The sequence below is a fragment of the Aptenodytes patagonicus genome, chromosome 1 (genome assembly GCF_965638725.1).
Source record: "Aptenodytes patagonicus chromosome 1, bAptPat1.pri.cur, whole genome shotgun sequence".
Lineage (NCBI taxonomy): Eukaryota > Metazoa > Chordata > Aves > Sphenisciformes > Spheniscidae > Aptenodytes > Aptenodytes patagonicus.
The window spans coordinates 88,440,442-88,464,565 of NC_134949.1; the positions used below are offsets into that span (position 1 = coordinate 88,440,442).

Here is a 24,124-nt window from a genome sequence, read left to right on the forward strand (position 1 = left end):
CCAATGCTGGGTGAGCTGATAGCATAGGGTCCCTGAGAAAAAGAGTGGTCTGCTCCCCACCTGAACCACTTCACCTGTTTTGCAGTCTGCTCTTCAACCACGTCCAAGAGTAGGCAGGGCCCTCATGAATTGCTCTGGAGCCTGCAAATGGTCTATGAGAGACTGAGGCTGACAAGTGAGGTCCACCACATGAACTCTGGTCCAGCCGGTCCCAGTGTGAGTGACACATCCCAGTGGAGCAGGGTGCCTTTAGTGCAGCTGATCGCACTTGCCTCCTTGCCTGCTTCATTTATCTATCTGGGTAGATGCATCTCCCGCTTAACCACCATTTCTGTCTGGCACAGGCATGAAAAGCTATGCTGGGAGCTGCTGTTCTTAGAAGCCACTATGCTATGAGTTGAACAAAATGTATTTATACTCATTTTCATTAGCTTCTGTGCATGTTCCAGAATGAGCAGTCACAAGAAAATCAGTAACAACAGGCCAAAATTGGGTCCTCTTCTGGACAATTCAATAGGGACCCTTGTTCTACAGCAGCCAAAAAGTAAGTAAAATGCTCTCCTGGGTTGCAAACTGAGATTAAAATCCCTGAGATTACAGGGAAGTAATGCAGCAGTATTATTAAAGTCAATTTAAATATGCTTGCAGATAGTGTTGGCTCAGATATCCCTGTCCCAGTGTAGAATATAGCACATATGAAAGCAGCTCAGAAAGCCAGCAAAAAAGTTGTGTCCAGGAGAGATTTCACAGTTAGAAAGGTTGGCACTGTTTAATTTAAGAAAGGATACGAAGGAATGGGAAGAGAAGAAAAGATCTGAAATGATAAACAGTACATGGAGCCTGATGTGAGAGGCAAGAGGTCATGGCTGACACTTGTGGGCAAAGGGAAAGAAGAGCAACCTGGAGCTTTGGCGAGTGGCCACTTTCTGTGGGGAGCCCCCTCCCCGCATCCGCTAGAGAGCGAGGGGGTCCAGGGGAGCTGGCATCACTGGCACAGCAGTCATGCTAGGGCGGAGCATTCTTGTTCAGATACCGCCAGGTCTGAGGATAGTATGAATAAAATGCTGCTAATCACATCTGGTAGGGCATGGACAAAACATGCTGTGCCCAGACCAAGAGCAGGCTGGGGGTCACTCCTGGGCTGAGGAGTCACCCCAACCAGCAATGTAGCCTTCCAGGAGAACAGGGAAGAGTCCCAGGAAAGGGAAACAAGAGGAAGAGGGGTCTGAATTTTCATTTCTTCAGTAGTCAAAAAAAAAAAAAGAAGGAAAAAAAGCTGATACAGTGTACCGAGGTGAGGGCCAGCACAGGTGGGGCCTTGCAGACCCAGTACTTATGAGGCAAGATGTTTGAAGCAGGGAGCAGTACTTTCTGAAGCGCGGCTGCAAAGAGATGGGATAGTCTGACTACTGCTATTTAGCCTAGTACATCCCCTCCCCTGCCTCCCTCCCCGCTGGCAAAGAGACCTGGGGGCCTGCATGCTCCTTCAGGGGCAGAGGTGGAGGCAGCCAGCAATGGGGTCCCCTGGGCCTGGGCAGGGAGCTGTGCGTAGGACTTAGCCAAGGTGGAACGGGATCAGTGACTTCCCCATCTGCTGTGGGAAGAGGGTGAGCTCAAGACCACAGCCTGCTGATTTATTACTCTGTTTTTCTGCTTTTCCTTTAATAAGGCTTTCTTTTATCTTCGGGGTTCTTTGCTTATGAGAAAGGAAACCGTTTTCATCATGAACAGATAGACAATGTAATTTAGTTTGCTGGGATGCTACGGAGGGGTTTGAGCTGATGCTACTGAATATTTAGGAACCACTCTTTGCCACCAGACAGTGCGTGGCTGAAGTATTAAATGTAGAAAAAGTAAATTCACATTCTTATTTCTCTTTTCTCATAGTAGGCAAAGTTGAAAGATGTAAACTGGTAAAACAGGATTCATTTTAAAACAGCATTTACAGCACTCTACTCCAAGGTGTCATTCAACAGCATGACAAGGGATTAGACAATGAAAACAAAGTTATTCATTCATGGTATAGGATAATACTTGGTATCCCCCTGAATAATTTGGAACTAGCTATTCTCAGGGACAGGACACAGAATTGAAATAATATCACAGGTGCCGCCTGTGAACAAGATGGGCTGTGTATATATAAAATACATCCCTGAGGCAGCAAACTGATGGATGAATGTCCAAAGATGCACTGGCACAACATGGTATCCAGAAAAAGCAAAACTAAGTGTATGCCCAGGTCCTTGTAAATCTCAGTGTCAAAATTTACAACTCTCCATACTTAAATACCAACTATAGCTGGGAAACCCAGTATCTCAAACTCATTTAATAGGAGAGACAGGTCTCCCAGCTGCTTTCAAGTGCTCTCCACACCTGAGGTTGAAAATATTTGAAGATACTGATTTCCTGATGAACAGTTATTAGCTTGCTGCCAGTACCCCAAGCTAATATCCTCTAGTATCATCTTTTGTTGTAGCAAATCTTCCTTCAGTTCTCTTTTCTTTAATTGGATTAAGATTACGAGCCTCTTCCTTATTAAAGGAAAGAGTTATGCAGCCAAAGATTGAATTACCTGCTAACGCATGCCTGAAGACATAAAACTTAGCAAAATGTATGTGGAAATTCTACTACTAATAGAACAAATTACTGTGGTCCTGCAGTTTTCAGCTAATAAATTAAAAAGATTAAATTAACAAGCAACTGAATTAAGAAGGAAGCTTGGAATCCATTGCTATTTTTTTTCCTTTGCAAATATTTTTACATTTAAAACATTATTTAGTATTAGCACATAAATTCTTTGATTATATGCTCTTCAATGCAGAACACCTATTCCCTGTACATATATTCAGCAAAAACAATTCCGTAAGATTTCTTTTGCAAGAAAAATATAAAAAATAAGTATTGTAATTTCCACTTTTTTTGACACAACCTTATTTTTAATCCCCCTCCCCTTTTTTTAAGTATTCTTTAATATTTTTTTCCACTCTGTTTTGTAACTATCAGACATTTTGATTTTGAACTCTCTTGGAAGTGGAAGTAAAGCGGCAGCTATCTTACCTAAACTTCAGTGGAGGAACTTAGAGTGGTTCCAGGAACAGGAGGAGACATCGGGACACTATTGTCATGGCAGAAACATTACCTGATGGGGGACAGAAGGTACCTAGGGTACAGCCATGGGTATTTGAAAGGCTTGCAGCAATTGGTACTGTTTTGCTAGTTGAATGAATGTTTTAGTTGTCAGATTAAATCATGCAGAAAAGCCAGAAATGTTCAATAAATCTTTGTTCTTTGGGTGAAAAGAAGCTGAATGGCACACTCATGACTTCTTAATCAAACAGTAACTAATCACAACTTTAAACAGCAGCTGCTCAAGTTCATATAATAGCTGGGTTGGAAAGGATCTCAAGGGGTCATGCAGCCTGTCCCTTAGCCCAAGAAGGGCTCAGCAATAGTAGTGCTGTTCCCGGCCCATTTTCTCTAAAACCTTTTGAGGAAGAAGACCCGTCAGACACCCAGGGCAGCCTACTCCAATGCTTCTCTGCTCTTACCAAGGCAAATGTTTTCTCACATCTAACTTGAATGTTTTTTGTTGCAACTTAAGCCTGTCTTCTCCCACCTGTCACATGCAGTCCAGTGCCTCCCTCCTTATTACTGCCTTGTTTGGGATTTCAATTCACTTCCCCTTTTTCTCTGTTTTTTAGACCAAGCAAACTAAATTAATTTAATCTTCTTTCATAAAGATGCTTTCCTGAGCTCAGATTATTCTTGTTTCGTTCCTCTGGCCTCTCTCCAGCGTGTCGCCACATTTAGTGCAGACCGGTGCCCAGAAATGGACACAGTGTCCTTGTTGGGCCCTCACCAGCGCTGAGCAGAGTGGTAGGATTACTTCGTGTGTCTTGCAGGCTACAGCCCTGTTTATACTTCTCAGCATGGCACTTGTCTTTTTTGGAACAGCATGACATTGTTAACTTATGGTAGATCATCAGCTGAACACAAGGCAAAGTTGAGCATGTTTATATCCACAAGGCCATGAAACCTCACAAGAAATTCTCATCTTCCAAAAGCTTTTCCCTCCCATTCAGCCTGAAGGCAGAACCTGCTAAACTTCATGTGATCAACCTGGATACCAGCAAGGAACCGGCTTGCTCAAGCTCAGCTGAGTCTCCCGGGCTTTCAGGACCTTTTTACAGCAGAGAGCTGGGGAAGATTCCTGATGCTGGCCATGACAACAGGGCTGTCCCAGACCCCAAAAGAGTCTGGACTCCCACACAGCCTATTCAGCAGAGTTGTCCCACCTCTGGGAGGCCTGTATGGGAAGCCTGTATGTCCCATGGCCAGCACAGCCTGCAGGTGAGGTTGCCCCGGAGCTGCAATGTTGGGTGGTTTGGAGGAGCCAAGCTGCTCATCCACCCCCTGGGGCCTGTCGGGCATGAAGCAAAAGCTTGTGGGAACTCCATCTGCATTTCAGCAAAGCACTGCCCCACCAGGAGACTTCCACAGAGCTTCTCGCTTTTGACAAACCACTGTTTTCTGATGAAATGCTGCTTTCATAGAATCACAGAATCATAGAATCATTGAGGTTGGAAAAGACCTCTAAGATCATCGAGTCCAACCGTCCACCCAACACCACAATGCCCACTAAACCATGTCCCTAAGCACCTCATCTATTCGTCTTTTAAATACCTCCAGGGATGGGGACTCAACCACTTCCCTGGGCAGCCTGTTCCAATGTTTCACCACTCTTTCAGTAAAGAAATTTTTCCTTACATCCAATCTAAACCTCCCCTGCCGCAACTTGAGGCCATTTCCTCTCGTCCTATCGCTAGTTACTTGGGAGAAGAGACTGACACCCACCTGGCTACAACCTGCTTTCAGGTAGTTGTAGAGAGCGATGAGGTCTCCCTTCAGCCTCCTTTTCTCCAGGCTAAACAACCCCCGTTCCCTCAGCCGCTCCTCATAAGACTTGTTCTCCAGACCCCTCACCAGCCTCGTTGCCCTTCTCTGGACACGCTCCAGCACCTCAATGTCCTTCTTGTAGTGAGGGGCCCAAAACTGAACACAGTATTCGAGGTGCGGCCTCACCAGGACCGAGTACAGGGGCACGATCGCTTCCCTACTCCTGCTGGCCACACTATTTCTGATACAGGCCAGGATGCCATTGGCTTTGTCAGAAAATGCTCGAGCACTCCCTCTTCAGCTTTTGCTTGTTGAAGTTTTAAAGTTTCTATACCTTTCCAGAAGGTCCAGCATAGCTCAGTCAGGAGCTGTGCATCTGGTAAAATAATTACTGGCTGCAGAGCTATACCTTGTGTAGTACAGGTGCCAGAATAATTCATTAGGCTTTTTGTGACTTTTAAATCTGGGTTTTATTAAGTTTCACTCTAACAGATAGCTGTAATTTGCTAAAGTGACAGAAACTGCTCAGCAGATATCCTGCTGTACCTTGAAATTAGATCATGGTAAGGTTGAAGCCATGAGCAACACATCTGCCCTCAACAGACAAGGAAGAGGTTCAGGTAGGACAGAAATCAGAGAGGATATATGTGGTCACCTTTGTGCACAATCTCACTGCTCAAGACAGCTGAAGGAGGGCACTTCTGTGAAGCGCACAATGCACACAGGACAAGTGTTCATAGTTCTGAGACCAGACAAGACTTTTAGTGCTGAGATACCATGACAATATGTGAAAAAGTGAATTGTTCATATATGTCATCAGAGCAGGCATTAGCTCAGCCTTCTTGCACCTCTTTGGTCAAAATGAGAAACAAGCACATCAAAGATGCAATCAAAAACAGACTGCTAGTGTGCTCAAACGGAGGAGCTGTGATTGAACTTCCTCTGTGGAATTAAACTGTTCTGTCTTTAAAGAAGGCAAATGTTAACTGAAAATTACTATAAAGCACTTATTGCCAATGCTGAAAGAGACAATTCTTACACACCACACTCTCCAAAACAGGGAGATTTTTGTCTGGACAAATAGCATGATTGGGAAATGGAATCTCAGCCTCGGAAAAGTTTGGAGAGTTCAGAGACAAGAGGAGTGTAGAGCAAAATTCACATCTAGAATGACGACTCTGTTTTAAAAACACTACCCATACACTTGATTTTGAACTAAATACAAAACGTGAATGCTAGAGCTTTTACTGAGAATGAGACTTTATCAAATCTTCAAGACCATCAGCAGAGGATCTCCAGGACAGTATTTCCATGCCCTTCTATTAGCTTAAGGGGGTGTTATCTGTTATAGATGGAATTTTGCTGGCAGGAATCAGGATGCTAACATCCTATTACACTACAGAAAATGTATGTTAAAAAAAGATACATTACAGTCACACTTGGCATTGGAAAAGCTAAGAGGAGGCCAAAAATATGCATACAAATCAGCCATGGTACTGAAGAAGCTGCTGAAACTCGTAAATAACAAGACCTGGCCAGTTCAAATGAAGAAAGCCATATTCTTAGCACTGGGAGGAATAGCCCGCAGAAAGAAAAGTAGGCCTAAGAACATGTTTAAGTTGGCCATGAAAAACCTAAGCATTTGTCCTAGAGTAACATTCTCTATTCTCCAAGATAAACTAAACATAAAAAAAAATATAGTAAATGAGGCAACTGTATCACTTTTAATTCTGCTACATCTGATATGCCCAACATTAAGTTCGTCAGTGAGTTACCATTTAAGTTTCTAGATTTTTTGTACCTATAACATTATTTTCACATAGCAGTCATATCATTAGTTTTCCTTTACTCCTAAGATCATGTACGGGTGTCCAAATAATAAAGAGCCTACTACCAAAGAGTGTGGAGTCACACCCTGATCTGTGTTTAGCACTACGAAATACCTGAGTGGCAGAAATATGTCTAGGGTATCACTGCTGATATTCTGCTCAACACAGCAACTTGAGAACAAGGAAGCCCAAACTGTTAAGAGGCTGATGTCCAGGCCTCTGGGGAACTGCAGATATGGAAAAAGGAGCCAGGACTAACCAGAACACTTTGTTTCAAGGAATCTCAAACAAATTTGGTGGTAGCAACAGCAGTCAAAAGAGCATCTGCTCCTGGCTCTTGCACAACCAGGTAAAAATCCAAACCTGCCCACAGGCAGCATGTACCATGTGTGGATTTAATGTGGGATTACGAGGCCTCTGATCTCCCTCCCACTTCAGCACCTGCTCATAAAGTGCACAAGATCACATGCCAAGCAATGTAGCTGGGATTGCATGGCTTTATAGCAACCACCTTTCAATCAATCAGGACTGTACCTGACTGAGATTCGCGTAACACTTTTCAAGTAACTTGCATCAGTATCATGTTCAAAATCCCTGATCAGTGTGATTTGAGTCCTGGGAACTGATATCCCTTTGTGGAAATAATTCTGTGTTTGCTGATGGTGGGAAGCAAAAAACAGAAACAGAAGTGGTAATAGAAAATACCTTAGAGACTCATTGAATGCACTCAATGAACACCATTAGCAGACACAGGGATGTGTCAGCAGACACAGAGCTGTAAGTGGTTTCTGAGTAGTGAGTGCTTGGTGGAAATCTGTGGAAGGTGACCTGTGTCTTTGGAGCCATTTCTACACAGGCGTGGCTGTAAGCTAGCCTGAGAAGCAGCTCTAGGGGCTTTACAGGCATGACTGTTTTTATTCCTCTGAAGGGTAAGAGTTTTCTGCAATAAGAGCTAAAGCTCATTTCTACAAGACATATCACAAAGCTCTGAAACAAATACCAGAAGGGAATAAGACAATTCTGCAACTTCTCATCTTTCCACTCCTGTGCCTTCTTCAGTACAAGTGCAGCAAAGGTGCATGTGTGTATACATAAAAGGGAGTACTGAAATACGTGAGGTTATCAAGGCATCCTACCAAGCAAAGCATTCTGCTGCACCCCCAGCACTCACTGGGAAATGACTAGACAAGAAACAACATACAACAAATTCATCAGATTGCTTAATGAACTGCTAAGAAATGCTAAGGAGCTACAGCACCGCATAGGAGTCATGGCAGAATAGCAGGGCTTGGAGGGATTTCCAAGTCCTAGGGAGTTCCAGAGACACAGCAGTCCATCTGCAGCCTTTTGGGAAGTCGCCATAAAGCAACCAGTTATTGACTACCCTAATTTATGTTGGGATCTGCATCAGACCCTCGAGCAATCTCAGATTTAGAGAATATAGGTACCAAGGAATTCATCTGGTCTACATCTTAAAGCTGTCCTGTTTTGCCTCTCTACGTTCCACACTCTGACCTTCTCTTCCTGTGCCATGGTTTACTAACTACCCCTCCTGTTAAGGGCCTGCCATCTTCTAAGTTGTTTAAAGTGGGTGAAAAGATGCCTTAGATATAATACCAGCCTAAGGCTCCTCGGTAGTTTCGATGATTTTTGTCTTCAGGTACAGGGGAGATTAGGACCCTTAAGAGTTGCAATAAAATAGGAGGCAATTTTTATGAAATTGGTTTCCCTAACTTTCCTTGTTTCTAAAGAAAGTCCCGCCAAACATGCTAACAAGTGTGCATTCCAGTGACAGCTTTTTTACCCCACCCCGTATTTTTGGGAAGTGACTAGACCCTCCTGAACAGATGGAGAAAGAAAGCCTGTGAGGTGCTCTGCAGAATGAAGACACTACATCCTTGTGGGATGGTGCATATGGTACTGGGATGTTGTTTGCAAAATTTGATTAGTTTAGGTGAAATTAGTTAATTTCACCTTTTACTTGCAGGTGAAAGAGCCAGGCATTCAACCTGTGTACCTTTCAGAGTACCTTACATTCCTGCACATTATGTATACATTCCTGCATCCCAGGCAAGCCTTTCCTCCTACATCCAAAGCAGAAGCTTTGCCAGCAAGTGTCACCCTGCTGAATTGCTCTTAATTCCTAATTTGCAGGATTAATAGCTTTTCTGGGGCTGGCCTTAGAAGATATAGAAGTGTTAACGGGTGCTGTGTTCACAGCCCACAGAAGTAAAGTCTACCACTGCTCTACAGAACAACCGTGCATAGGTAACTGGGAAGTTTCTCCATCGTTCCCAGCTCCTAGTCTACCTTATTCCTCTCTCACAAGAAACATCTCTGGGGTTGACAATAGGGCTCAATCCCCCTAGCACAGTCCTCCTTCCCTGCTAGGCATGCCCATAAAACAATATGGTTGTGTTATGCTCTTTGCATCAGGGCATTTTTTTAAGACGCACTTCTCTACGAGCAAATGAAAAGAGGCTTCAGCTCAATTCTTGAATACCAATAAATGCCAGTCCAAGAACATAATTTATGAAACTGTGCTGCTCTAGTCTGTCTTGGAAAGAATAAGAAGGAACTGTGCTTGTTATCAACTCCTGGATGCTCTATACCCTACATTTGTCTTTAATTTTTCTCTCTCTTTCTTCTGTTTAGAAAATAATAGGTTAGAAGGACTGGTCACTAGGATCAGGCCATTTCAAACTGTTTTCTTTCTGTGCTACATCATGAGGCAGGAAAGAGTGGGGGAATGGTGGGGGAGATGCCAAAGTAGTCAGTCATTTGTAAGTAGTTAAAATTACAGAATTTAGTGCAGTGTTATTCAAAAGAGATGACACACACTCTGATTGGCCAGTGTAAGATCTGCTGGTTGGCAAGCTGAAAGGTCAGGGAACATGACGTAACAGAATAAGAACACCAGAATAAGGAAAAGCATATTTATCTTTCTGTAGTTCTCTGAGTTAATCAACCAGCTTTTGATCATTCTTTTACAAAATAGCAGGAGCAAATAAGCTCGGATCATGTAAATAAATATGAGAAGAATAATCTGGGTTGTATCAGCAAAATTCTTCTTTCCAAAACCTTCTGTGATGCATCGGTATTAGGTGCAAGCCACTAGAAAAGTCAATCTGTCTGTGAAGTGCAGCTTTTAAATAACCTAGGATAACAGATTTCTCATAACAACTTGGTATGGTTTTGTTGAAAGTGATGTTCTCCCAGAGCTGGCGTGGGGAAGGACCCTTGACATGATGCCTGCCTCTTTCTCCTGCCTGGCAGGGTAGCCTTATGCCAATCACTTTCTTTGTCTGGGACTTGGCTTCCCAACTTGTAATAGTGGCCAGAAATAATTTCAGAAATGTATTGCAACTATGCTTCACCCATGTCAACAGATATCAAACTGAGTATCAGCTGACTCAAGGCTGATTCAGGCTCTTCTCTAGCAAAAAAATAAAATACAGATTTGAGAGTTGAACATTCTTTCCAATTCAACTTTGTCAAATTGCTTACAAGGGAAAAACATATTTTGCTTAGTAATTTCCTTTAATTTTACTTGATTTTTTTAAAACCTCTGCGTCTGAAGCAAAACACTTTATTTGATCCCATTTCTTCCCTGCAGAATCCTCAGTGAACCAAACAATAAGGACAACTGTAATTCTGAGCCAATTTCAACATAAATCCAATTCAGAAAAAACACTTAAGTATGTGCTCAACTTTAGCGAGACTTGACTTTAATGAAATTTAGTAGATTCTAAAAGCTTAGCATGTACTTTAGTAGTTTGCTGAATCAGAGACTAAAGTAGCCCCTGGCTGGCTGTTCCATTCTCATTTATACTATTATTAAAAACAAATAAACACTTTATTTGTGTTGGATGGTTTATTTTTACATTAAGTCCAACATGATTTATTAATAAACCCTTACGGATTTTTTGTTGTCTTTTTTCCTACCCCTTTCTCTTACATTTCTAGTTCTCTACTGTCCCAGGATGTCTTTTTTTCCTGTTTTTCCATTGCTTATTTTCTCTTCTTTATGATTTTCTGAACGGAATAATTATTGTTACTTCTCCAGCTTTCTTCTCTCTCCTCCTTTCATTCTAATACCAAAACACTCTTTCTTATTTTTGTATTTCTTTTGCCTGTATACCATGTGTAACCTCTTCCTGGGCATGGGGTGAGTAGAGTCCCTAGGAAAGGAAAATAGGTTCAATGTAAAGGGAGTCTCGGTAAGCTCATCAGAAATGTTGGACTCTAGCAAGGACAGAAGTTCTGCTGAACCCATAAAATCACAAAACATAGACCAGTGGAAGGCAGAGAAGAAAATCAAGAGTAGAAATGCAGGCGTGAGGGGAGGTGAGTAACTGGCATGGACAGGCACATGTCCCGCTCTAGTCCTGCGGGGAGAGAAAGCAGGTTTTGCTGAGTCTTCCTTGCAGAGCTGGCTTGTGCTAGCATGTCTCATGGGGGACAGAGCACAGGGTGGAATACAATACTGTATGCTATACACTGACCCCTGAATAGGAACAGTGACCCTTATCTGCCTATGCAATGTACTGGAAGATCAATGTGATATGCAAGGACTCGTTTATCAGTTATGATTATTTATATTACTCACCTAAGAAATGCTGGCTGGGCCTGTGGGGCTGCACTTCCCTGCTGAAGATGTCAGTAAGATGATACCACAGACCCATGACATACAGCCAGTACTGGCAAGTAGCAATATCAAAGCAGCAACATGCAAGCACCCAGCGCAGCTCTCCCCTATCGCTCCACCTGCCCTCTTCAGGGATGCACCATATAATTTACAAGTTTGTATGAAGCAAACTTTCCATGATTATTTGTAAAAGATGGGGAGGGCAAGCATAAACTTTTTTTTCAATAATCCCACTTAGATTCTTTACAGGATTCATTCTGAACCCTACAGATACATGTTTTCTCTCCTGTAATGTGGATGATGGAATGATGGAAATGATGGATGGAGGATGGAATGAGGATGATGGAATGAGGATGATGGAAATTGCCATCCAGATTCAAGTCAGCAGCCCATTTGGTATAAAGCCTGCCTCTAGCAGTGTCCAGTGATAACCTGTGTCAAAAATGTTGTGCTAGACAATTATAGCATTAGTGTCTTACAAGGAAGACTTCCAGTTCCTCTAGTTAGCAGTTGGTTAATGTCCTTAGCAAATAGTTTTGTGAAAAACAGCCCTAATTTTGTAAAAGTCAGCCCTAGAATAAAATAATCAACACCTTAACTTTTTTCAAGCTCATTTCTCTCCACAACTGAGACACACAATTCCTGTGAACAAAATATATATCCCTGAGTGATATTCCCCTATTGGAAATTCCCTGTCACTCTCCCCAGTTGATACAACCACCTAAGATATCCCAATCTCACCTGTGATTTTTTATTGCACCACTATTGGAGGTCATCAGGAGCTCCAAAGAGTCATCAAAATAGATCTTGAGCCTTCACCTTAGCTTTTTCCTGCAAATTCTGGCAGTTTAGCTCAAACTGCTGTTGAGATTAACCAAACTGGCTAGATTTGGCACTGAAGCATATCAGGAGCATGGTTCTTGCTGGGGAGACTGCCCAGGTGAAGAGCATGCTAATGTAAGAATAACACCTCAAACTGCTGCAGCTAGATCCAGAAGAAGATATCCAATAATGCTCAAGTGTGGGCTTCTTTTGACTACATTTATCTCAACAGATCTATTTTAAACCAGAAAAAGGCTAGGAATTGTATCTTTCTCACTTCCAGATTTATTTAGCTGGTGAATTCAGTATTGCATCTGATTCTACTACTGTATTCTGCAAGAAGTTTCGTATGATTTAGCTGGTAACTAAGGTATTGCTCAGTGTGAGTAAAGGCAGCAGAACTCAGGTGAAGGTAGGGACAAGGAAAGCTATTCAGCTTCTAAAATAAGCTGTATTCAGAGCAAAGGACTTCATTCTTTTCATTGTACAAAAATAAAAGTCATAAAAGTGCACGTGTTAATTTTCTTTCAGCACAGAAAAACTTATGTGCTTAAAACAGTGTATGACAGAAAATTATCATCCTTTTTGGCGAAGCTCCTCTCTGAAATAAAGCAGGATATCCCAGGCTTGTCTTTGATGAGCCTAGTTGCTAGGCTTTGTACTCTTTGTCTTTCTAAATGGAGCCTTTTTTCCCCCCTTGTTTTAGACACTTAAGACATAATTTTTTCCAGTTCATAATTTAAGAACCATTAGTGAGAGCTACCAGAGCTTCAGGGCAGGACAGACGACCCCTTCCTCTGCAACATTTCTGTATCCAGCACAAAGAGTTCCCAGCAGCTTGGGAATAGAGGCAAATACGGGGTTTGTGTCATGGAAAGAGTTGAAGAGCGCCCTGCTTTATTGCACAAACTGGCATGGTATGAATGACTTGAAGGCCCTCAACTGGAAAGGGAGCCTGGCCGCTGGAGTACCAGTTGTCCCCCAGCGGAGCGGGATCGCCCAGGAGCACTACAGACCTGGGGGCAGGCTGCAGCAGGCAGGGAGGTCTTGACCAGTGAGGAAAAAACTAATATCAGAACCACTGGAAGATACATGAAGGCTTTCATGGTCTTCACGGCCCTTTTTGCCATGCTGTCCAGAAATCAGAAGAGGCTGTGGCCTCCCACTTCCTCCGTGCATCCCTAAGAAACACAGCCGCGTTATTTGACCACAACGTGGCAACCCCTTGTTAACACAGCGCTTTTTTAAAGAATATTTTTTAATTTACTTCCCTCCCGCTCCTTTCTGAAGGTGATCTTTCTGGAACAGAAAAACACCTGGGGTCACACTCCAGTGAGCCCCAGCCACCTCGCCTGCCTGCCAACTCTGCAGCTATACGCGCTTCATCTCCGGGACGACGGTGTGACTTTTGGAGGCTCCATGCCTCATTTAGCCCTGGTAATGGCCTAATTGGGTCGGAAAAATGCAGGAGCAGGAGCGTGATAAAAAACAGCTCTGCTGTGCTTACTTAAGCAAGTGGAAAAAGAAAAGAAAAGAATAGAAAAGAAAAAAAAAAAACGCCACATTTTCTACCTTGACTAGATATTTACATGTGTATCTTTGTTTATAAGAGGGCATTATGCTGACTGGTTGTGCTGCTGTCAGGATTAATGTGGCAAATGAACAAGTGTCAGGGGAGGGCCAGACGTGGATGCGCGTTTCACTTCCAGTAACGTTTTCCACGGGAGTCAGCCCCCCGTTCACAGGGCTTCACTCCATCCCCACATGGTTCTCGGTAGGGGCAGAGTTAATGGGTGCTTTTGTTAGCCACGTGGGAGGGGAAACAAGGAAAAGCGAGTGACGAGGGTCACTATTCCAGGCACAGGAGCCCTTCGCCAGCTCGTGCCATTAACCAAATGTTTGTTCACCATTTCTTAGCCATATTTTCCCCTCTCCTGGGAGGAATTTTGCTCCCTACCAAAGGAAAACCATCCTGCCAGCTCTTGAGCTACTCCTGTAATTTTTCCTGGCAGCCTATAAAGCCCCCAAAGAAGGAAATGCTACCTCTGCCCTCGGGAAATCTCAGAAAAAGAACTGGAGGAAGGCAAGACAGACCATTTTTAAGTTTCAAAAGGTGAGGAGCCTCTTCATTTAGGGATCTGTTCTCCAGCAACAACACGACTGCAAGACCAGGGGATGAACCAGACTCCCCTTCACCAAAAGATAAACCCAAATTGTACTTTATAGTGGAAAGGACAGCCTTCCCTTCTGATAGTCCTTTTTACAGGGGCTTTCATTATACCCAACAAGACCCCAGGTATTTAACTGACTGACTTTTCTCCCAGGGAGCCCCATAATATCTCAGAGTGGAGCCTTCTTAAGCTGGACCCAAGACTGCTCATACAGCACTGAAGTGACAAAAGTGAGCATGAAAGCTATACTTGCCACTGTGTAAAGGACAACCTATATTCATTTTACCTCTCTGCCTTGGGGACTGGTACAAAATATACTATCCTGTGCTTTGTTCAGCCTAGTATTACAACTTCCAAGAATAGATATTTGGCTGATACTACTTCCAGGGAACCCTGCTGTAAATCAGAACACATCTTCATTGGTGACATTTTAAAAATCTGATTGATTTTTGTTGCTTTTATTTACAGCACAGCCCTACATTTCCACTAGCACAGTAGCAGGGGTGGCAAACAGCATGGAGCAAGAACAAGCAGCCAGAAGGAGGGAAAAAAACCCAGGGATTTCCAGGCAACCCCTCATGCTTCCTTTGGGAATCTCACTGGAATTGTTCCTAATGACTTTTTACTCACATTTCCTGCCTGCTTCTTATTACAATTTCCTTCCTAACTTGAAATAAACTGTGTCATGGGGGATGTGCTCTTGTGATGATTATGTGCTGTACCTGTCAAGTGGCCAGTAACAAAAGGATGGTTAAGTTTCCTGAGGCTCTAATGATAACATAAAAGTTTCCCTGTGGAAGCTCGAACAGCCTAGCCACAGACTTGTTTCTGATGGACTAGAAGTTTTAAGTGCCTTGCCTCAAACTGGCAATTGCGTAGATACCAATACCGGTGATGTGGTTACAATTACAATATGCAAGCAGAATGTGGCATCCATCAGTAATAGAGGACTGGTTCCAAAATGTAGGCTTGGAGCTTTAAACAGGAAAAACTTTGAAAGTTCAGAACAACTGTCAGTCCAATTGACTAGTAGAGTAAAATCAAACAGGAAATGTAAAATAAAGTGTTAAGCCTATCCAATCACAGGCCAAAAATGCACTTCTAAGCACATAAATATTTATACTAAACCAGAAACTGTCTGGGATAAAAGATGGCAATAAAACATACTAAAAATCACCTATTCGCAGCATAGAAGAAAGGGGAAAGTAAAAGTTAGTAACAATTTCTAAGATACAATATGCAGGGAACTTATGAGGGAAGTTAATAAAATCAAGGAAGTACTAATAGTTAACAGAGGTAAAGAGGCAAAAAAGGTATTTTTATAAATATTAGAAAAAGCTTGAAACTGACCATGAACCCATTGCTAGATGCAGGTGATAAAACTGTAAATGGCAATCAAAAAAAGGCGGAAATACCCAATAAACATTTTGTCCTTCGCACATTGTTTTGTCCTTGGAATGAAGCTGGAGAATGTATCATCCCATATTACGTCAGCACAACAAAATTCACTGTAGGTAATAAAAGGAGATGTGAGACGAGATCTGCTAAAATTAAATGTTTTCAAATCAACAGGCCTGGAGTCTTACATAAACTCAATGAGGAGTTCTCCGAACCACTAGTGTTGATACTGAACAACTCATGGAAAACTGGGAAAATTCCAAAGGGTCAGAGAACTGCAAGTGTATCTAGGTATTAAATAACTACTACAGAAGGAAGGCCCAGGAAATTATAGGCACCATACCCCAATATCAATTTGGATACAATAATGAAATGAGTTAAGTCAGCATTCTTTCTAAAAATCAACGGGGATAAAATACAATTAATGTGAACCATCTTGTCAAAAAAAACCCACTGTTCTTTTTATGAGACGCTGACTTGATAAAGGCAACTGTGTAGAGTACAACATGGACTTCTCCAAGGCATATGACCGTACAAATTTAAAAATCGCAATTAATAGAGAGATTAAAAACTGGTTTATGGAGAGATCTCAAAGGTTTTGTTAAAGGGATGATATCAACAAGTGGAGTCATTTCCAAAGACATCACTCGGAGATCAATCTCATTCTGAACCTAGTCAGTATTTTTGAATCAGTCCTCTAGATAGTAAAATGAAACTGTGTTTGTTAAAAACTGAGAAGAACACAAAAGCTAGCAGTGAAGAAGACAGTTTTAATGTATAAATGATCACTAATGTTGGAATATACAAAACTACAACTCTCCCCTGGGGACCAGTGGTTTTCTGTATTGTGCTCAACATACTTGTCTTTCTGGTAGCTCTGCATTGAGATGAACTCTATAACCAAATCTCATGTTTCAAGGCTTCTGTTGAAAGCCTGCAGGAGGGAGAGGACAGTTCTTTTTTCTGATGCCCAATTTACCCGCACGCTCTAGGATGCTTGAAGGAAGACAAAGCTTCACTGATTGGCAGCAGCTAGACTGGGACCCTGGAAAAGTTGCACCAGTGTCCTGCTAGGACACAAAGGATCTTTTTTTTTCTGAAGTGCGTGTGTTGGTCTATCTTGCTCACACGCTGAGGGTCAAATTTAAAGTCAGATATGGAATTAGGAAGGAATTTTCCATCCCACAAAGACTGGCGAGAATCCCAAGTGCAGCTAACTCACTGTTTTCTCTTCTTATCTCTGTAGACTTGCACAGGGAGATGCAAATAACAAACTTAAACCCAGAGATTTAATAGATTTACAAGGTCTTTAGAAAATAAGACATATTTCTTCAGGGGATGCAATCACTGCATGACTCGAAGAGGCTTGTTTCTTCTGAGTAAATGTGGGGCAAAAGACATGCATAGTATTTGGGTAAAGGAATGGTATATGTGATGTTGTATGTCTCATGACAGTTTTATTGCAAGCTCCTTGGGGCATAACACAAGCTTCATGCTTCATTTTTGAAAGCCAACATGTGTATAGAGTGTGCTACACACGTGTCACTGTCACAAAATGAGAACAACGTGACACTGAATTCTGCTGCAGATTTTTGCAGAACAAAAAATTCCTCAACTTTGGTTGTTGAGGAATTAACTCACTTCTCAGCAGAGCTGTCATGTTGCAGCTGTTTAGGCAGTCCTCTTAAGAGTATCTAAAAAAATTACCAGAAAAACAGCTAAAAACATTGCCACCAGTTATAACTGTTGTAACTACTTCTGGTGTTGACATATTGACTTACTGACAAGGGAAGTGTTTCCTATAGTGTCAGCACAGTAAAAGTTGAAGTCTAGGTCACATGTATACTTGTCTTGAGCATAAACAAAAAACCCTGATAAGTTCCAGATCCAGAGTCCTTTTCCTGTGGGTGCTACTGTAGTGAAGCAGAACAAGCCTGGCTTGATGTTCAGATAGCAGGCTAAACCTGCAGTGTTAGCAATGGTGTGATACTTTGTTTTGACTTACAAACTGAATAGAGCAAAGACAAAGCCTCAAAAGGAGAATAAATATAGATGAGCAAGAGGTCATTTCATTGATAGTTCACTTTTATGAGAGCTACCGGCACTTACAATGGGAAGTGCAAATGCTGCACCTCAAAATTCGTTCTCAAACCCTCCTGAGGCTTCTCACTAAAGTGATGTCCTATTTTCTCCTCTTTTTGACTGTACAGATTCAATACTCAGAATGCACCCTTGCTAAGCCCAAGTCTACCAGATCTGTAGCCAGCTAAAAGAACTAATATGACACAAAGTGAAAGGGAATACTCTTAAAATTAACCTATCAATGGAAAAAATGGTCATATTATCTCCCTTCCCACTATTGAAGACAGACCTAAGGTGTACCACAGAAATGCACTTGAGCAAATCCGGATTTCTGTAAACTAGAAGACTCTATGAAAATACCACACAGGCAGTGAAAAAGTGCCACCACCAACAGTCAAGGCAACAAACGTTTAGAAAGTGACTGGGAGCAGCAAATTTTAATCAAATTGTTCAACCCGGGTTTTTTTTGTTTGTTTTACTCGATTATGTCTGATTGTCAAAGAGCCTTGCTAAAGACTCAGTGCAATCACCTTTTCAAATTATAAAATGTCAAGGCAGACCGCTCCTAAACCTTCAGAAGACAGCATATTCGTCTCTCTTACTATTTGCAAAGCTGAAGGAAACAATTTCAAACAAAACAAAGCACCCCCTATTGGTCCTTCTGCAAGGAATCAAGGAGAGCACAAAACTAACATTAGCATTTGTAACCTCTTTCTGAGCTCAACCCATTAGCAACAAAAACATCGCTAAGAAAACAGTAGTAGTAGGTACTCCAATAAACAACTACATCAGTAAGATTTCGAGTGCTCACCTTATTTCTTGCCAGCTTCATTTCTTGCTCTGTCATTTACTTCTTGTGCAATGTTGAATGCAGCGAAAGAAATCTCTGCTTCCCTAGCCAGTAAATAGAGAGATTACAATTAGCTTTGACCTCTTCTGTGGAGGATAGAGGATGTTGAGACTGAATCATTGTTCCTCAGTAAAATAAAAGAACTGAATATTATTATATATAAAATTACGGTAATGATACTGCATACTCCTCTCATAGCTTCTCTCCAAGGATCCAAGACTTCCTAACAAACATTAAATTAAGCCTTGCCAGCACACTCTTGGAAGACAAATGGTTCTTCACTACAATTTGCAAATGGGAGAATATAATGAACAGCTAATGCTTACACACCTAATTTAAAAAAATGCTTTCATGATTTTATTTGTAAATGTTTATTTAATTTCCCAAAAGTGAAATCAGGAAAAGTATACTGTTTCATGCCAGCCTCTCTCCATCCCTTCAGTTCTTTGAAGCCTTAAAACATCAAGCCTGTAAATTCAATTTCTGTGTCTGGAGGTTCAGCACTAATAGCTCTGTCTGGAACATCAGTATCAAGGGAGAGAAAGTGTCTTCAGAGTTTAGAGGAAGCCAGCAAAGGGCTTTCTGGAGAGACAGAAAAGATTTCTATTACTTATTTTAGTGAGAGATTAGGAAGAGGGGAATATTGTAAAAGCATGTTACTTTCATTATCAGCATCTCAGTAAGAGCACCAAAATTTAAGTGCACAGGATCCACACCTCTACATAAATTGCGTGGATTCTCTCTCCAGCAGAAATCATCTCTGGTCGTTTCAGAACAAGATATACTGAGCTGGGATAATTAACCTCCCACCTCAGGTCCCACCTTCATCTCCAACAGTTATAACTTGTTTAAGCACTGAGGCAAAAGGACTTCATATTTCTACTAGTAAGTGTCATTGTTAGCAATGAATACTCTTCCTGTTATGACTATTCATCATTACTTTTTTACAAAATCATTTTTGTAAGCCTGCTATGCTCTTGGGCTGGTAAATTTTCTCTGCTGCTTAAATTTTCCACCAATCGACATACATATCCAGGGTGTTTTTAAAAACTCATACTGTTTTCTGTCTATCCTGACTGAAGGATGGCGTTGGGTAAGTGTCCCCAAACATATTACTGTGCACATGTTAAGACCATCAGGAAGAGACAATGTTCAAACTGTACTTAGGAGACAAAAAATGGGACATGCTCTGCTGAAATCCAGAAACCCAAGTTCAACTCTTCTTTTTCCTATTTCAAAGGTGAGCCATTTTTAATTCAATTGTCCTTACCATGTGTTTGTCATCATATCTTCTGTCATGAACTATGAATCATACACCATCACTGTTCTTATTTATATATTTGTGTTATTAATATTTCTGAATTTATAGCTTATAAACATATATTTATATTCAGGTATTTAATGTATGTATGTATTTAGAATCTCATAAAACCAGCACCGTGTCTTTGTCTGTCTGTCAATCTGCTGTTCCTGGCTTTGGCCTTGCTAGTAAAACTATCACCTATGCTATGTCTTCTCAGATCAAGAAATGTTGAATGCAGTTTGCATCATGACAGCCCAACAAAAATAACCAAAATAGTCTTTACCTGCAGCTTTAAAACAACACAATTTTTAGGGAAAAAACTGATGTCTCATTTGCAAGGACACGGGTTCCAAACCAGTATGGTTACACAGGTCCATCACCTTAAGAAGGCCTTGAGACGGGCATCTGTTTAAGCACCATTTACTGTTAATGTATTTGACACACATTGAAAAGGATCAATCATTGTAATTAGTATGGCTTTCCCTAAGCCAGAGTGTCTTCTATAAAACATAGACCTATTTCTAATACACCTCCAGCAAAACACAATGCTGAATAACGACAGCTACAATGATTGGCAACAGTAGGAAATGAAGAAATTGTCAACTGAAACTAAGAATTGGAGATTCAGTGAGAGAGAACATATTGGACTACAGTTTAATCAAAGAAATACTAATAGTTTATGACACAGCGCAGTCACTTGCCATTTCAATGGATGCTCCGGACTTGGGTCCTCAGACTTGGGAACTGAAGCCAGTAAGAGCTAGGTGATTAGGCACACTGGAAAAGCCCAGTAGGCTCCTAATCAAATGTGTAAGTATTGATTTAAGTCTAAAAATCTGACTCTTGACAACCTAAGTCTTGCTGAAATTTGGCTTACGCCTGTCCAAGAAGTATTTCTTTACCATGTAGGTGTCAGTTTCAAAGCCACACGTCAGCCACCCCTATAATGAAGCTACGTCGAAAAAGTTTCCCCATGTAGTGAATGCTGTCAGAATTTATATTTTCCATTTCACATCAGAAGAACTACAAGACTTTTCCCAGTTTTAAGCCAAAAATGTCAGAAAGGTTATTCAGGACTACCAGTGCCACTGGTAAAGTGGGCACTTGCACACAACTTCTGGAGTCCAACCAGGTCTACTTGGCCCCGATCTGGCTGAAAGACTAGAACTGGGCCATCCTACATACCAGGTGAGACACCTACACATTAGGTTACGGTCATTCAATTATGAAATGGGTCTTCCTCTTTTTGACTGTACTGTATATTTGAAAAAAATCATTTCCCAATACAACTTTTATATGCTTCCATGATTTGATTTAAATAATCTCACTTTCTCTGCCAAATCCTACCCTCCTTTCTCCTTCAGAGCAGGATCATCCAAAACATCCCCAGTGTCCCTCTTCCCTATTCACACAGAACCACAAGAACCCGCCGGTTTGTTCATGAACACACCCGCACAGGCTGGCAGACTGCTCAGACCCCTGGCTCAGGTCTCAGAAGCAGGGGTTTTAACTTAGGCTGAAGAACACATCTCTCACCTGCAGAGCTCAAACATACTCTGCCACTGGTCAGACTACACAGCAAGAGGACTGAATCAAACTTACCAATGCGGGAAAGGTGTGACAATAGGAAATTTAGGGGCAGTGTGAGAAAAATGCACAGTACCAGAAGCCAGGAGGTAGATTAAAAGAGGACACAGCATGAATTTTGGGGGAGAGGAGGAGTGTCCCAGCCCCTTTTCTTACCATCTTACTCCATGGTAATCTATGTGGCTCCCCATTTATCTTTTCTGCAAATCTTTTGCCAGGTCTTTAATATACTCTGTAGGAAATCTGTAATTCAGGATTGAGAATCTGACAGGCAGTTAGCCAGCCAAAATTAAGTGTTGCTTTGCTTACTCAAGAGCATAAATTCACCAATGACTTGAAAAGCCTGACCTGAAGTCACTTTTGAAAACAGGATTCAAACCCTGTTACGGGATTAAGTTTTGCAGTGCCAATTAGCATAACCTCTAAATTATGAGACAAGCTCAGATGAATGTGTTCATTTGATTATTATATGTACAAATATTTTAAATGCCCTTTTTTTTTAATATCGGGTAACTACAACATTCATAATACCTGAAATGCTCAAAAGGCAGGTAGGGACAAAGTTTGAACCAAAGTCTGTTCTAATTTGTGAGTGCAGAAGAGTTGTTCAGACAAATAACATTTGACAAAGTTCCTTTCTCTTGATATCATGTGACCTTAAAAGGATCCAATAGTTGTGTACGTGCTTTCTAATTTCTAAACTAATAATAATTTAAGACTATGAAATAGCGAAGAACCGCAAAGGAAATTCATTCCTGGTACAAATTTCTGAACAAATATTAAAATCTGTGTAAAGTTAATTAAAATTTCAGAACCTGATATCCATTTTACCTACATTCAATTGGTAATTATCTGATTACTTATGCATGATTAAATCATCCTGTAACCAGGGAGCAGGAGCTTTTCCTCAAATCACAGCTGAACATGAATGATTATTTTGCTATTTTGTTTAAATGAGCTGAAATAACTTCAGTCATGGCAGCACGTGAACTAGAACTGAGCTGAAGAATTAACCAGCTCAGCTCCACAAGATGAGCTCAAATTTGTACTGCTCTATTCGTCCATTTTTTCACTTGTCATCTCAGTACAGAATGAATGAGAATGACCTTTTGATTTTTCAGCTAGCTGAGATTTGCATTATCATGCAATCTTTATTTACACTGTCATGCAGTATTCCTAGAGTAATATCATGTCAGGCAGCTGTTATTGTAATTTTATATTTATCAATGTCGATTCTTGGAGCATGCAGAATATTTCTGAAGAAATGGTCCAAGAAGATAGTGTATGTAGGATAGTTCATTTAACAATCAGCAGAGGAACCACAAGATCTTTCTGTTTCTTCAGGCATTTAGGAAAAATAGAGGTATAGTGAGTAAGAGCTGGGATAAGGTTTGCCATTTGATACAGTTATGGATTTTGTTTAGAGTGAGGACATCTGTGTATTCTTATGTGTAATTATTACTCTAAACCATTTAAGTCGCACTGTAAACATGTACTGTGTTAAACAGATGTCAGGACTGCAGTGGGCTTTACAAACTAAATAAGCAGTTGAAGAGGGATTTATTTTTTGCTTCTTTAAGATTTACACAATCCATGCAGACAAGGATTTTATTACTTTATTAATAAAAAAAGAAAGAGAGCAGAAAGCAATGAATCTAGGCATCTGTTACAACCCATAGCTTAAGCATTTAACTGAGAAGGGGCTATGTGCTGCAAGGAACAATTACACATAAGTAAATGTTGCTGTACAAGTCATGCCCAGATTCTCCAAGCTGTTCTTGGCATAAGACCAGAGAAGGTGAAACAAAAATAGCTTTATGCCATCTTTGCAGTTGCCCAAATCCCGTAACAAACAGGGAGGCCAGCCCCAGCCCCACATGCCACCGTGTAGCTACGGGACCGCTCTGCGTATCACCCGCTTGCCTGTGGTTCTAACAGGGTTTTTGGTAACTGAGGACCATTGGGAAAAAGTGAACTTTAATTTCCACAGGTATTTTTCCCAGGTACAGGAAACATTAAGGGAGCTAGCGGGTACTAAGGAAGGTCTCTGAATTTTAGAAACATCTTAATTTAAAAACTGTACTCCGTGACTTTTTTGGATGAAAATTGACATAAAATTAACAGGAGAGCACTTAATTTTAAACTGAACAAAGTATATAGGCAAGACAAGAGAGATCCCATAGGTCACTGTGTTCATCTTCAATTTCTATCAGTCCACAGTATCGAAAGGAAAAGATTAGAGCCGTAAGTTATCTAACCCCACTGCCAGCTGTATTAGTGAAACTGTGTTCCCTTAATTAAGAGGTATACACCTCATAATCCCTTTCCCCAACAGGATGTGAACTCTTGCTCACCTAAAATACTTCATTTAGGAGGAAATGTGCATTGTTAGGTACACACCAGCACTGCCGTGTTACATGCTTAACTAAGAATTATGACTTCTTTTTCCTTCCTAGTTATTGTTCCTGTAATGTTCCCTGAATAATTTTTGTAGATGCTTTGCTTCTGAAGAAGGTTGCATAACATTAGTGTAAGCAT

The 24,124-nt window shown here is 41.3% G+C and overlaps 1 protein-coding gene across 3 annotated transcripts in view; it reads right to left on the reverse strand.

Moving 5' to 3' along the window:
* CASR (calcium sensing receptor) overlaps nucleotides 1-24,124 on the reverse strand; it is a 79,443-nt gene that overhangs the window by 45,208 nt on the left and 10,111 nt on the right. For 2 of the 3 annotated variants that reach the window (XM_076347475.1, XM_076347464.1), the window contains exon 2: nucleotides 18,658-18,740. The gene's annotated coding sequence lies outside the window, so the exon portion shown is untranslated. Of the gene's footprint in view, nucleotides 1-15,781; nucleotides 15,824-18,657; nucleotides 18,741-24,124 lie in introns of those variants that run through there. The other variant, XM_076347483.1, reaches the window with a different exon arrangement.